Consider the following 13,060-nt stretch of genomic DNA (forward strand, 5'->3'; position numbering starts at 1 on the left):
CTCAAGCAGTCCTTCCACTTCCACTGCAGCCTCCCAAGTCTACCACACCCAGCTAATTTTTGTATTTTTTTGTAGAGACAGGGTTTCACCATGTTGCCCAGGCTGGTCTCAAATTCCTGAGCTCAAGCAATCCACCCACCTCAGCCTCCCAAAGTGGTGGGATTACAGGCATGAGACACCACACCCAGCAGATTTTTGTTGTTAAGGTGTCTGGAAGGCATGATCATCCCTTGACATGTTTACAAGGAATATACACTATCAGCCAAGACGCCAGTAAGAATTGCCAAAGGCACAGCAGCTCACCACCTGTTACCCCAGTACTTAGGAGGGTGAGACCAGGGGTTTGAGAACAGACTGGGCAATATAGTAAGACCCATTTCTAAAAAAAAAAAAAAAAAAAAATTAACGGAGCGTAGTTGTGTGTCCCTGTAGTACCAGCTACTCTGGAGGCTAAGATGGGAGGATCACTTGAGCTGAGGATTTCAAGGCTGCAGTGAACTATGATCATGCCATTGCGTTCCATTGTGGGTGGCAGAGTGAGACCCTGTCTCAAAAAAATAAAAAACAAAAAAATTGCCAAAGGAATTTTGAAAGCTTTAACGAAAAAATTTCCAAAGAAATAAGATTTCCTTTCCAAAATTAAAAATTAAGATCTGTATTTTGAATCTGGGAAATATGTAAAAATGCAAAACAATTTTTGTTTGCTAATATTTCAAATGCTTAGCAAACCCACGCTTTGCTAAGCAAACAAGGACGGGTTTGTGTTTTCTTTCCTGAGGACTATGTCATTTTATGTTAACCAGTCAGTTTTGCAGAGATCGGCAGGGCTAAAAGCACTGAACTAAAGTCTTAAATTGGGGAGTCACTTGTCGTTCAGAGGTTTGGTTTTTTTTTTTAGACAGAGTCTAGCTGTGTCACAAGGCTGGAGTGCAGTGGTGCTATCTCGGCTCACCGCAACCTCCGCCTCCTGGGTTCAAGCAATTCTCCTGCCTCAGCCTCCTAAGTAGCTGTGATTACAGGCACCCGCTGCCATGCCCAGATAATTTTTGTACTTTTAGTAGAGATGGGGTTTCACCATGTTGGCCAGGATGGTTTCCATCTCCTGACCTTGTGATCCACCCACCTCGGCTTCCCAAAGTGCTGGGATTGTACTGGCGTGAGCCACTATGATCGGACCATTCAGAGGTTTTCAAAAGGTTTATGGATTAGATGTGCAAATCTTAAAAGCGCCGGATTGAAAATGACCTAGCTACCATGTTTGGCCATTCTGCAGCCAGGATTTCTGGTGTCATGAAATGCAAAAGTGTAAATGATTGGCTCCAGAGAACATGATGTCATCCACTGTGATTCTGCATTTAGAAACTCTTAACCCTTACCTTTCTGAGCAGTGTGTTTGGTAGCTTTCTGATCTTCTCCACTTGTTCTGGGTTAATCCCCAGTTCACAGCAACTCACTTTTAGTAGGTTTTGGTAACTCAGTTCTTGCCTCTTCAGTTCAATTTCAATGAAGTCATTTTCTTTGGGGTTCTGAATTCTGACTTTAAGCACAAGCTCTAAATCACCCGTAAATCCAAATGCAATTTGTAAAGGAAACAAAATACCCGTTAGAGATTTTCGTATCTATTATTATAGCATAAATAATCCTAAAAACTGAATGTTAAGTAGACGTGGAGCTTTCACAGGCACATACACCCTTTGCATTAGCTGAGGCTTCCGTTCTTGGAGTGCTGGGCAAGCTCTAGGATGTATGCCCCCATTATATCCAGTGACAACAGAAAGCTTGCAGCTTTAAGCCAGCCAAGGATTTAAAACATGCAATGGATATTTAAATACATCACCCTTGGGCGATACATAGCAGGCGCCCATACCTTATCTGGAAAGCTTCCGGGAAATGTATAGCCCTGGGGGCCCTGGTGTCCTTAAAGAAGCTATTGTGCAGAGGAGCAAATAGCTCTTGAGAGTCCTACCCACCACCCCCACTCCTCCAGAAATAGGATAATTCTACCATGTTTTAGGACAGTGGCATTGTATTCCAAATTAACTGTCCTGAGAAGATACAGTATGAACTAAAAGTCCAAATGGAAACCAGATGGTCAGTTTGGCTTTGCTACATGGTCACGTAGGGGGGCTGAGTCTTCACCTAGACAGATGTCGTTGGGTTTCCTGTTGTCACTTGGGTCGGTTGGCAAGTGTGGATTTGTGCCTTCTTGTTTATATTCACCGGCGAAAGAGTCAGGAAAGAGCTGAGAAGGGGCAGTACCTCACCAGTTGGCTGGCTGCCAGACAAAGGACAAGGATGCCCCACTTCCATTTCCTGCCCTGCCGCTTATCCTCCCCCTCTCAAGGGAAAAGGCAAGTCAGGAAAAGGGCAGTAATGACTTTCAGTCTTGAAGAGTAATTTTCTTTAATCACCACCCAAATCATGAAAAGGAGCTGAGGCAGTATTTTTAAATGGTGCGTAATCTGGGGAAGAAATATTTATAATCTCTGTGCTTAGCTCAAGTTTTTACTTAAATATTTTTGGCGCAGAGTGCTTTATGTCTTCAGTTCTCTAGCAGAGATACACAGTGAGGAGGGTGCCTTTATAAGGAGAAATTTTCTCACCCAGAGGGAAGGGAAAGGAGTGAATATTTAAAGCGCTTTGCATATGCCAGGCCTTTTGCGTACTTCTTTCTTTCTTACAATATCCACTGAACATGTTGAAAGCCTGCTTTGCACCAGGCACTGGGCTAAGGCCTGGGGAAATAATATTCAAAAATCCCAAAGATGTCTCTGTCCTCCTGGAGTTTGCAGGTTAGTAGAAGAGACAGATGTTAATAAATGGGAAATCACAGTTGTGGGGGGCATGATGAATGCGAAATACACAATACTTTGAAAGCATGTTAGGGGTCAAGGGAGGCCTCCGTGAAGGTTGATTATTGGAGCTGACATCTGAAGGATGAATAGGCTTAACTAGATCCAGAGGGCAGAGGAGGTGAAGAGCTTTTCACGGGACCCTGTGGAGAGTTCAGGATGGCTGCAGGGCAGACAGCATAGGGGGACTGAGTGTCAGACAGGCTGGCAGGGGCCAGTTTACGCAATAAGGTAAAATATACCCTGGATTTTGGAGGCAGTAAATTTTCATACTTATATGTTGATATAATGATTTGTATATAGTGGGCGAAGTATATTATTAAAATTAGTTTCACCTGTTTTTACTTTTTAAAACGTGGCTACTAGCAATTTTAAATTACATATGTGACTTGCGTTACATTTCTTTTGGGCAGCATTGGTCTAGATGAAAGGTTTTGGTCTTTGTCTTAAAACACTACCAGGCCATTCTAGTTTTTAGCAGAGAGCTGTCATAATCAGACTTGCATTCTGGAAAAGAGAAAATCCTCATTGTCCCCAAAAGAATCTTGTGGGGTATGGACATTATTATTTTCATTTTCAGACAGGAAAATTGAGGCTGAAAGGGGAAGTAATTTGTTCAGGTTGATAAGTGGCCAGACATGGATGTGACCAGGGCCAACTACATAATTTGCAGAGCCGAGTGCAAAAGGAAAATGAAGAGGAAACCAATTTCCCCTTCTCACAGCCGCTGCTGTAACCCAGGGCAAATGGGTGACGCCCAAGGTATTGCGAACTCCCCACTGGAATGCGCCAACTAGCTGGATGGGGGTGGGTGAGAGTGTCCAGGGCTGCCTGCCACTCCTCAACTTCTGATCCTTGTTTTGCCTGGGCAAAGGTGACAGCCGAATGAGGGACTCTGGCAGAGGGTTACAGCAGTGGTGGGGCTGGTCTGGGTGTGGAGACCATACTCATGAGCTGAGGTTCCAGCTCCCAACCCTGGCACATGCTCCATTGTCCCATCTGACTCCACTTACAAAACACATTCAAGGCTAAAATTATGACACATTTCAAGTCAGCAACCACAGAAGGTTGAACCCCAAGCCAGGGCCTTTCTGAATGCAAGGCCCTGGGCGACTGCACTGATTATAGCCTTATGAAGTCAGCCCTGTTTGTGCCACCCTGCCACATGCCTCCAAGGAGGTGAGACGCTCCTGCCCAACTCAGCCCCTTCCCAGGACAGGAATAATGTCCCCTCCTCCAGTGAGTGGGGATCTGCAGTCTTCTCTTTGCCTTTCAATGCTGGGCCCTGGAGGTGGCTCAGGGCTGTGGCCCCTTCTCAGGCAGCCCCTGTAGCAGCTGGGCCCCGGCCCACCTGCCAGTACCTGACCTGACACGGATACCTGATACAGATACCAGTACCTGACCTGAAACGAGGCCTTCCTGCCTCACTGCTAACTCACCCAACACACAGCCCAAGAACTTTCCCTGCCCCCTCCACTAAGTTTGAAAGCATTTTATTCTGTGATCAGTGTGTCAGCTCTGTGAATGGACAGGGTCTCATAGAGGTCACAAAGCATGCCCTTCGCACTCAGGCAGATTTGGGTCTGAATTCCTCTGCCACTTGGTAAATTTGATACCTTGGGCAAGTTACATACCCTCTCTGATCTGAAAATGGGGTTAACCATCCTACCTCACCAGACTGCAAGAAGTCGATGACAAAGTACACAGAAGGTACAACTTCCTAGCAGTGGTAAGCACCAGTAATTGCCGGCTGCTATTATTATTTATTGTAGCTGTAGACACTTGCTTCCTTCTGAAAGGATCTTTGGTCTAGTTGCTCTGCTTTTCACTACCCCACTGGCAGAGTGGGGAGGACACGGGGCACTTCTGGAAACAGCATCACCCCTGTCCCAGCCTTCCCCAGCCCCCTGCCCCATCCTCCTTGAGGACCATGTTGGGAACAGGACTCCCAGACTCACCTTCTGGCTTCTCCCCGATGTCCTGTTCCGGTTCAGCCATGAGTCACCTCTGTAGTCCGTCAGATGTTCAGCCCCTCTCGCATTTATGCACAAGCTCCCAACCAAATAAAAAGCACTTTCTACAGCCTCAGCACACCTGTCTGCAAGGCAACAACAGTGTGTTCTTGCCAGTCCAGTGAGATAGCGCAGGGTCGTTTTTATTTTATAGACAGGGAAAAGGAGGCTCCAATGTGTGGCATGATTTGCACAGGGTGAGGCCAGTGAAGGAAGGTACTGAAGTTCAAGGCTCCAGACTCCCTTCTCAGGCTGTCTCCACTGGAAGATGGTGCAAACCAGTAGTACTCACCCAAGGGAATGGTGCCCTTCGGAGGGGAGGCCTGAGAGGCACAGCAGGCACCCAGCCAGACCCGAGAAGGGGGCCAGGCCCTCCTTGGAAAAGGTTGGTAGCTTCTTCATCAGGGGTAAGAAAAACCAAACACTTTGTTTCTTGGTTTGAATGGAATCCTCCTCCCCATTTCGCTGTCTTTTCTCCCAGCCCCTTCCTCAGCCATGCATGACAAGAAAGAAGCAGAAAGACCCCTCCATACCTGGGAAAATGACTTTGTTGATGATCCTGGATCCCCTGATTCTAGACATCAAAATGGAGGAGGCAGAGGCTGGAGCAGGAGGTTCAGTGAAGAATGGGTGGGGCCGGTCAAAGTCCCCAGTGAGGCTGCTGCCTCAAAGGCAGCCTGAAGACAGGAGGAGGTGCACAGATAGGAACCCAGATGTTTGGGTGACGCTCACATTTCATCTAACCCTCCAATGACAAAAGACGGGCAAAGAGACGGGGCATCAGGGTGGGCCTCGGCATCAAAAAACTGGAGGGAGCTGGCTGGGCGTGGTGGCTCACGCCAGTAATCCTAGCACTTTGGGAGGCTGAGGTGGGTGGATTGCCGGAGCTCAGGAGTTGGAGACCAACCTGGGCAACTCGGTGAAACCCCGTCTCTACTAAAATACAAAAAATTAGCTGGGCGTGCTGACGTGCACCTATAATCCCAGCTACTCAGGAGGCTGAGACAGGAGAATCACTTGAACCTGGGAGGGAGATGTTGCAGTGAGCCGAGATCGCGCCATTGCACTCCAGTCTTGGCGACAGAGCTAGACTCCATCTCAAAATAAATTAAAAAATAAATAAAATTAAAAAAACACACACACACACAAAAACCAAACAACAAAACAAAACAAAACAAAAGCTGGAGGGAGCTATGGAGATCGTAGCCCACCGGCTCTCAAACGTGGTGTGCATTGAAGTCACCTGGGAAGCTTTAAAAACCGCGGATGCCCAGGTTCCACCCTATAAAGAGTCTGACTTAGTTGGTCTGGATGCAATCGGAGCCCCAGAACATTCGAAAGGTTCCCAGCTGATTTCAATGTGCAGCCAAGACTGTGAACCACTGATATGGCCAAACTGCTTAAAGGAGCAAACAGGGAAACTGAGGCCTTAGGAAGTGAAATGTTTACCACTAGTCACGTGGCCAGTCAGGCACAGGCCTGGCACCGGACCTGGGTCACCTGGCTGCCAGGCTGATGCTGTCTTCCCAGTACGCTGGTGTGTCTTTCTGCAAAAACAGGGGAAGGGCGGGGTGGAGCAATGGAGAGGCGGAAGTAGCAGGGATCCCCTGGCCCAGACTCTGAGAAAATGCACTTTGGCCAACCTGGCTGCCAGGGTGTGGTCAGCCATAAAAAAGTCCCCTGAGTGGGTGCGGCTACAGGTGCAGGGAAACTGTAGATGAAAAGGTTTGGCACTTGACGGGAAGCCTCAGTTCATTCTCACTTTGCTCACCTGTTCAGTCCATTCATTCACTCACTCCCCGTTCACTGATTCACTGATTCTGAGAAAATGCACTTTGGCCAACCTGGCTGCCAGGGTGTGGTCAGCCATAAAAAAGTCATCCTGAGCCTCCTCCCCTGAGTGGGTGCGGCTACAGGTGCAGGGAAACTGTAGATGAAAAGGTTTGGCACTTGACGGGAAGCCTCAGTTCATTCTCACTTTGCTCACCTGTTCAGTCCATTCATTCACTCACTCCCCGTTCACTGATTCACTGATTCACTCACATGTTCACTCAACAACACTCATTTTTTTTCTTATTTAGGGGAACACACTTTCTTCTTTTAATTTATTTTATTTTTTGAGAAGGAGTTTCGCTCTTGTTGCCCAGGCTGGAGTGCAATGACGGGATCTCAGCTCACTGCAAACTCCATCTTCCAGGTTCAAGCAATTCTCCTGCCTCCGGTCTTGAACTCCTGACCGCAGGTGATCCACCTGCTTCGGCCTCCTAAAGTGCTGGGATTACAGGCGTGAGCCACTGCACCTGGCCTTTTAATGAATTTTAATGTTTAAAATTAAAGTATTACATGTTCTAGTTAAAAAAAATCTACTGGTACTAAAAATCAAGGTCGATTAGGAAGGAAGAAGGCAAAGTGTGTTGGGGGGACAATCAACTGCCACACACGCCTTGGCATGTGACTTGTTCCATTCATTATGCTGGGCATTTAGTGGGCCCTTTTACCCATGTATTAGTTTTGCATGTGTGTGAGCCTGTGAGAGGCAGCTTTTAATTCTGATATAATTTCAAACTCACAGAAAGTCATGCCAGGAGTAGTGGCTCATGCCAAGGTGAGAGGACTGCTTGAGCCCAGGAGTTCGAGACCAGCCTGGCCAACACGGTGAAACCCCATCTCTACAAAGAATAAAAAAAGAAAGAGCTTTTCTTCTCATCCATTCATTCATTTATTATCATTGTGAACTCATGGATTCTTATTTTATTCAGTGGGTCATAATCCATCACTATCATGATCTATTTTGATGCTTTAATCATCCCAACGTTGTCCAGCGTTCTGTCCTAACAGCTGTTTCCCATATCCTTTGACATATCCCCATTATTTTGTGAGCACTTTCTTTTTTTATTTTATTTTTTAGTCAGAGTCTTGCTCTGTTGCCCAGGCTGGAGTGCAGTGGTGCGATCTCAGCTCACCGCAACCTCCGCCTCCTACGTTCAAGCAATTCTCCTGGCTCAGCCTCCCGAGTAGCTGGGACTACAGGCATGCACCACCAGGACCAGGTAATATATTTTGGTGTTTTTAGTAGAGAGGGAGTTTCACCGTGTTCGTCAGGCTGGTCTCAAAATCCTGACCTCAAATGATCTGCCCTCCTTGGCCTCCTAACGTGTTGGGATTACAGGCGTGAGCCACTGCACTCGGCCTGTGAGCGCTTTCTTATTTCCTGGCACATCAAGACGTTCTGGGTTCCATTGTACTTTCCCTGCCCCAGTCCTGCAATCAGGCCTTTCTTCAACGAGCCAGGTTCTTTTCCATGAGGCACAGGTGTGATCATTCCCATGGAGATGTCATTGTTTCTAGGCTGTTCCCGTGTGCAGAGCTAGGAGCACACATGCACACGTGCACATCCGCATATAAACACATAAACGCATGCATCTATTTCTGTATATAGATATATGTTTTAAAATCAATCTAATTTATTTAGTTTCCTCTTTTATGTGTGTGTATATTTAAGAGAACAACTTCATATTTCCAGTTCCGTTCCAACACCGAAGGGTTCTCCCTTGCTGGCTTGCTTGCCTTCTTTTCTTCCTCCCCCTTTCTCTTTCTTTCTATTTTAAACAACGAAATTTATTCTCTCACAGTTTTAGAGGCCAGAAACCCAAGATCAAGATGTTGGCAGGGTTGATTCCTTCTGGAGGCTCTGAGAAAGAATCTGTTTCATGCCGCTCTCCTGTTCTGGTGGTTGCCAAAATCCTTGGTGTTACTGGCCTAGCTGTCTCCAGTTTCATATTGAAATTCTCTTCTCCAAAGGGTAAAATCTGGCTCCTAACATCTTTGATATATTTACTCCTTTGCTCAGTCCAATACACAGAAAGTTTCAGAATTGTTCATTTGAAATATATTTAGGTTCATTGTTTCTGTTTGTATACGAGGAATTTTCCCAGGTGATTTTATTTATTTATTTATTTATTATTTAAGGCAGAATCTTATTCTGTTGCTCAGGCTGGAGTGCAGTGACGTGATCTCAGCTCACTACAACCTCCGCCTCCCGGGCTCAAGCAACTCTCGTGCTTCAGCCTCCTGAGTAGGCTGCACCATCATGCCCGGCTAATTTTTGTATTTTTTGTACAGACGGAGTTTCGCCATGTTGACCAGGCTGGTCTCGAACTCCAGATCTCAAGCAATCTGCCTGCCTCGGTCTCCCAAAGTGCTGGGATTACAGACATGAGCCATTGTGCCTGGTCAATTTATTATTTCTCGAACACATTAATCATTAAATGGTTCTGTAGGTAGAGTCAAAACATTGGTATTTTAAAAAGTGTCGTTTTACTTTTTTATCCCTTCCATTTCATTCCCACATATTTATCCCCTGTAGGAAACTAATCTCACTCGTTTCTGACTTATCCTTTTTATGTATCTTTTTGCAAAATTAAATAGATACATTTTTGGCCGGGCATGGTGGCTCACGCCTGTAATCCCAGCACTTTGGGAGGCCGAGGCGTGTAGATCACGAGGTCAGGAGTTCGAGACCAGCCTGGGCAAGATGGTGAAACCCCCGTCTCTACTAAAAATACAAAAATTAGCCGGGCGCAGTGGCAGGCACCTCCCAGCTACTTGGGAGGCTAAGGCAGGAGAATCACTTGAACCCTGGAAGCAGAGGTTGTGGTGAGCTGAGGTCATGCCACTGCACTCCAGCCTGGGTGACAGAGCAAGACTCTGTATAAAAAAACAAAACAAAACAAAAAAAGTTTTTTTCTTATTCCTTTCTTACACAAAAGATGCTACATATATTCTTTTCTACTTTGCCTTTTTTTCACAAAATAATATATCCTGGAAATCATTTCATATCAGTTCATAGAGACCTTTTTCACTTCTCTCATCCAAGAGTGTGACTATTCTGTAGTTTATTCAACAAATAGCCTATGTATAGGGATTTAGTATGTTTCTGATATTTTGCAATTACAAACAATGCTGCAATTAATAATATTGTGTCTATGTATTTTGTATTGTGTATCTTCTGGGTAAGTCCCTAGAAGTGGGATTGGTGAGTCAAAAAGTACAAGGCTGGGGCGTGGTGGCTCACACCTGTAATCCCAGCACTTTGGGAGGCCAAGGTCGGAGGATCCCTTGAGGTCAGGAGTTCAAGACCAGTCTGGCCAACATGGTGAAACCCCATCTCTACTGTAAATACAAAAATTAGCCCGGCGTGGTGGCAGGCACCTGTAATCCCAGCTGCTTGGGAAGCTGAGGCAGGAGAATCGCCTGAACCTGGGAGGCAGAGGTTGCAGTGAACCAAGATAGAGCCACTGCACTCCAGCCTGGGCAACAGAGCAATACTCCATCTCAAAAAAAAAAAAAAAAAAAGTAAGCACATAGATAGTTTTGTTAGACATTAAAAATTTTTCCTTCATGAAGTTTAACCATTCTGCATTCCCACTAGGCATGTGTGAGAGTGCCTGTTTCCCCAGAGCCTCACCAGTAGTGAGTTGTCAAGCTTTTTATTTTTTGCCAATCAGATGGTAAGAGATAGTATGTAAAATGTGGGTTTGATTATTATCCAGGTGTGGTGAGACCAACAGATCAGGGGATGACTGGTAATGAAAAGATAAGTTTGTTGCTCGCAGTTCCAAGAGGAGGGGGCACACCAGGGCATGCAGGGCTACATGGCAAACACCAGGGTTGGTCAGAAGGCAGAGGGAGTGAGGAGAAACTGGGCAAAAGCCTGTCTTTCCTAGGAAGGAAGTGGGTGAGGCAGGATAAGCAGATTTAGGATTGGTTAGTTTGAATAATTTCAATGGGCTCTGGGGTACAGGGGCTGTCCTAGTTGTTTGGTACTTAGCCGTGCAGTGATGAGGGAAGGTGAATAGTGGTTTGGAGTGTAGCAGTCTTGGGACAGGCTGCTATGGGAGGAGGTTCAGGTTATATGCTCCAGATTGGGTAGTAAGGGAGGAGGTTCGGGTTATATGCTCCAGATTGGATAGTAAGGGAGGAGGTTCGGGTTATATGCTCCAGATTGGGTAGTTTGTATATGAAAGGCGTGCTCACAGGTGAGTCATTTACTATGTCCAGGAATTGGCCAGCCCTGGGAGGGCCAGTGACTGAGGCTCCAGATGTCAAAATATTGAAATAACAAGACATGCTTAATATCAATTATATCACAGTTTTGTTTTGTTTTTGTCTTGTCATTGAAGTTGGACAGCTTTTCATATGTTAAGGACCATTTTCATTTGATATATCTTCTTTTGTTGTTTGTGTCTTTTGCCCCTATTTCTGTAGGATTTTTCTTCCTTCAAATTTTGAGAGTTCTTCACATATACTGTACAATGCTAATGTTTTTCAGGATACGTAGAGATAATATATTACAAATATGTCCTCCCAGTTTGTCATTTATACTTTGACTTTGCTTATGGTGTTTTTTTTGGTAAGTTTTAAAAAATTTTATATAGCGAATTTATCAATTATTTCTTTTATTGGATCTGTGTTTTGATTTGCAGTTAGAAAGCCTCTTTTTTTTACCTTGAGATTACAGAGGAATTCAACTATGTTGTTTTTCCTAGTACTTGTATAATTTTCACTTTATATATTTCATTCTCTAATCCACTTGGAGTTTGTTCTTGGAGTATACCATGAGATGTGGTTCTAATTTTATCCATTTTACAAATGGCTATCTAGTTGTCCCAGCATAATTTATTTAAAAGTCCATCTTTGCTTTGTTGATTTGAGATGTCACCTTTATTGTATGCTAAATTTCCATATGTACTTGGGAGTGTTCCTGGACTTTTTATTCTGTCTACTGGTCTCTTTGGCTAATTCATGTGCTAATATAACACTGTTTTTTAATTACAGAGGAGTTTTAGTATATTTTTATATCTAGAAGAGTTAGATCCCTTCTTAGTTTTGATTTTTCTTTATTTTTCTAACTATTCTTGCATGTTTACTTTTCCATGTGACTTTTTTTTTTTTTGAGATGGAGTCTCCTGCTGTCACCCAGGCTGTAGTACAGTTAGCTCACTGCAACCTCCGCCTCCTGGGTTCACATGATTCTCCTGCCTCAGCCTTCCCAGTAGTTGGGATTACAGGCGCATGCCACTGTACCCAGCTAGTTTTTGTATTTTTAGTAGAGACAGGGTATCGCCATGTTGGCCAGGCTGGTCTTCAACTCCTGACCTCAAGTGATCCCCCCCACCTCGGCCTCCCCAAGTGCTGGGATTACAGGTGTGAGCCACCATGCCCAGCCATACCAGCCTGATTTTTTTTTTTTTTTTTTGAGACGGAGTCTCGCTTTGTCACCCAGGCTGGAGTGCAGTGGCACCATCTAGGCTCACTGCAAACTCTGCCTCCTGGGTTCATGCCATTCTCCTGGCTCAGCCTCCCGAGTAGCTGGGACTATAGGCACCCGCCACCACACCCAGCTAATTTTTTTGTATTTTTAGTAGAGACGGGGTTTCACCGTGTTAGCCACAATGGTCTCGATCTTCTGACCTCGTGATCCACCTGCCTCGGCCTCCCGAAGTGCTGGGATTACTGGCGTGAGCCACCGCGCCTGGCCATACCAGCCTGATTTTAACTGCTCCTCCCTTTTGTGGTTTTGAGAAAACAAGCCATTAGCATCTCCTTCTGACAGGAGACAGCCAACCAGGGAGTACTTCCGGCCATTCCGCAGAGAATGTGCTGTGAAGGTCTTCCTGTCCTCTGCGTTACCTTTTGACATCAGAGGGCTAAAAACTCCATGCTCCAATCATACTAATGCTGCCATTTTTTGAACATGGGTCTCGTGGAGAAGCAGGAAGCACAGTTGCACACGGGCCTATTTCTCTATTCATAAATATTCATGACTCCTCCAATACCTTATTGAATATGTATATCTGGCCACCTTGTTCATCGTAAATCCCTGTGTTATTCTTCCCATCCTTGAGGTGGTGGCTTCTGGCTATGCTTCCCAGCCTGTCTCAATGGCCACCCTGCAGGCTGCAACCCTGTGTGAGAAAGAAGGCTCTCCTTTCCAAATGTATGAACCCCATCATTCTTGAGCTGCCACAGTTGAGAAGGCAGCCTCACAGAGCCCCGCACACCTGTGCAGTGCAGAAGACAACTGAGGGCTCTCAGCACCTCCAGAAGGCCTTGAGGCCCTGTGAAACCACTGGGTCCAAGGTTGCAGTGAAGGGTGAGACTGAAATCAACACACCTTCCTGTTTCTGTGATAAA

At 45.6% G+C, this 13,060-nt stretch overlaps 1 long non-coding RNA gene across 1 annotated transcript; it reads right to left on the reverse strand.

Moving 5' to 3' along the window:
• Positions 1–829: 829 nt before the first annotated feature.
• On the reverse strand, positions 830–5,492 carry LOC105524629. Its single transcript, XR_001003791.1, has 3 exons — positions 5,398–5,492; positions 4,811–4,950; positions 830–1,537 (listed from the first exon to the last, which is right to left on the reverse strand). It is a non-coding gene; the product is annotated as an uncharacterized LOC105524629 (long non-coding RNA).
• Positions 5,493–13,060: the final 7,568 nt, after the last annotated feature.

Source organism: Colobus angolensis, unplaced genomic scaffold, assembly GCF_000951035.1.
Source record: "Colobus angolensis palliatus isolate OR3802 unplaced genomic scaffold, Cang.pa_1.0 Scaffold50, whole genome shotgun sequence".
Classification (NCBI taxonomy): domain Eukaryota; kingdom Metazoa; phylum Chordata; class Mammalia; order Primates; family Cercopithecidae; genus Colobus; species Colobus angolensis.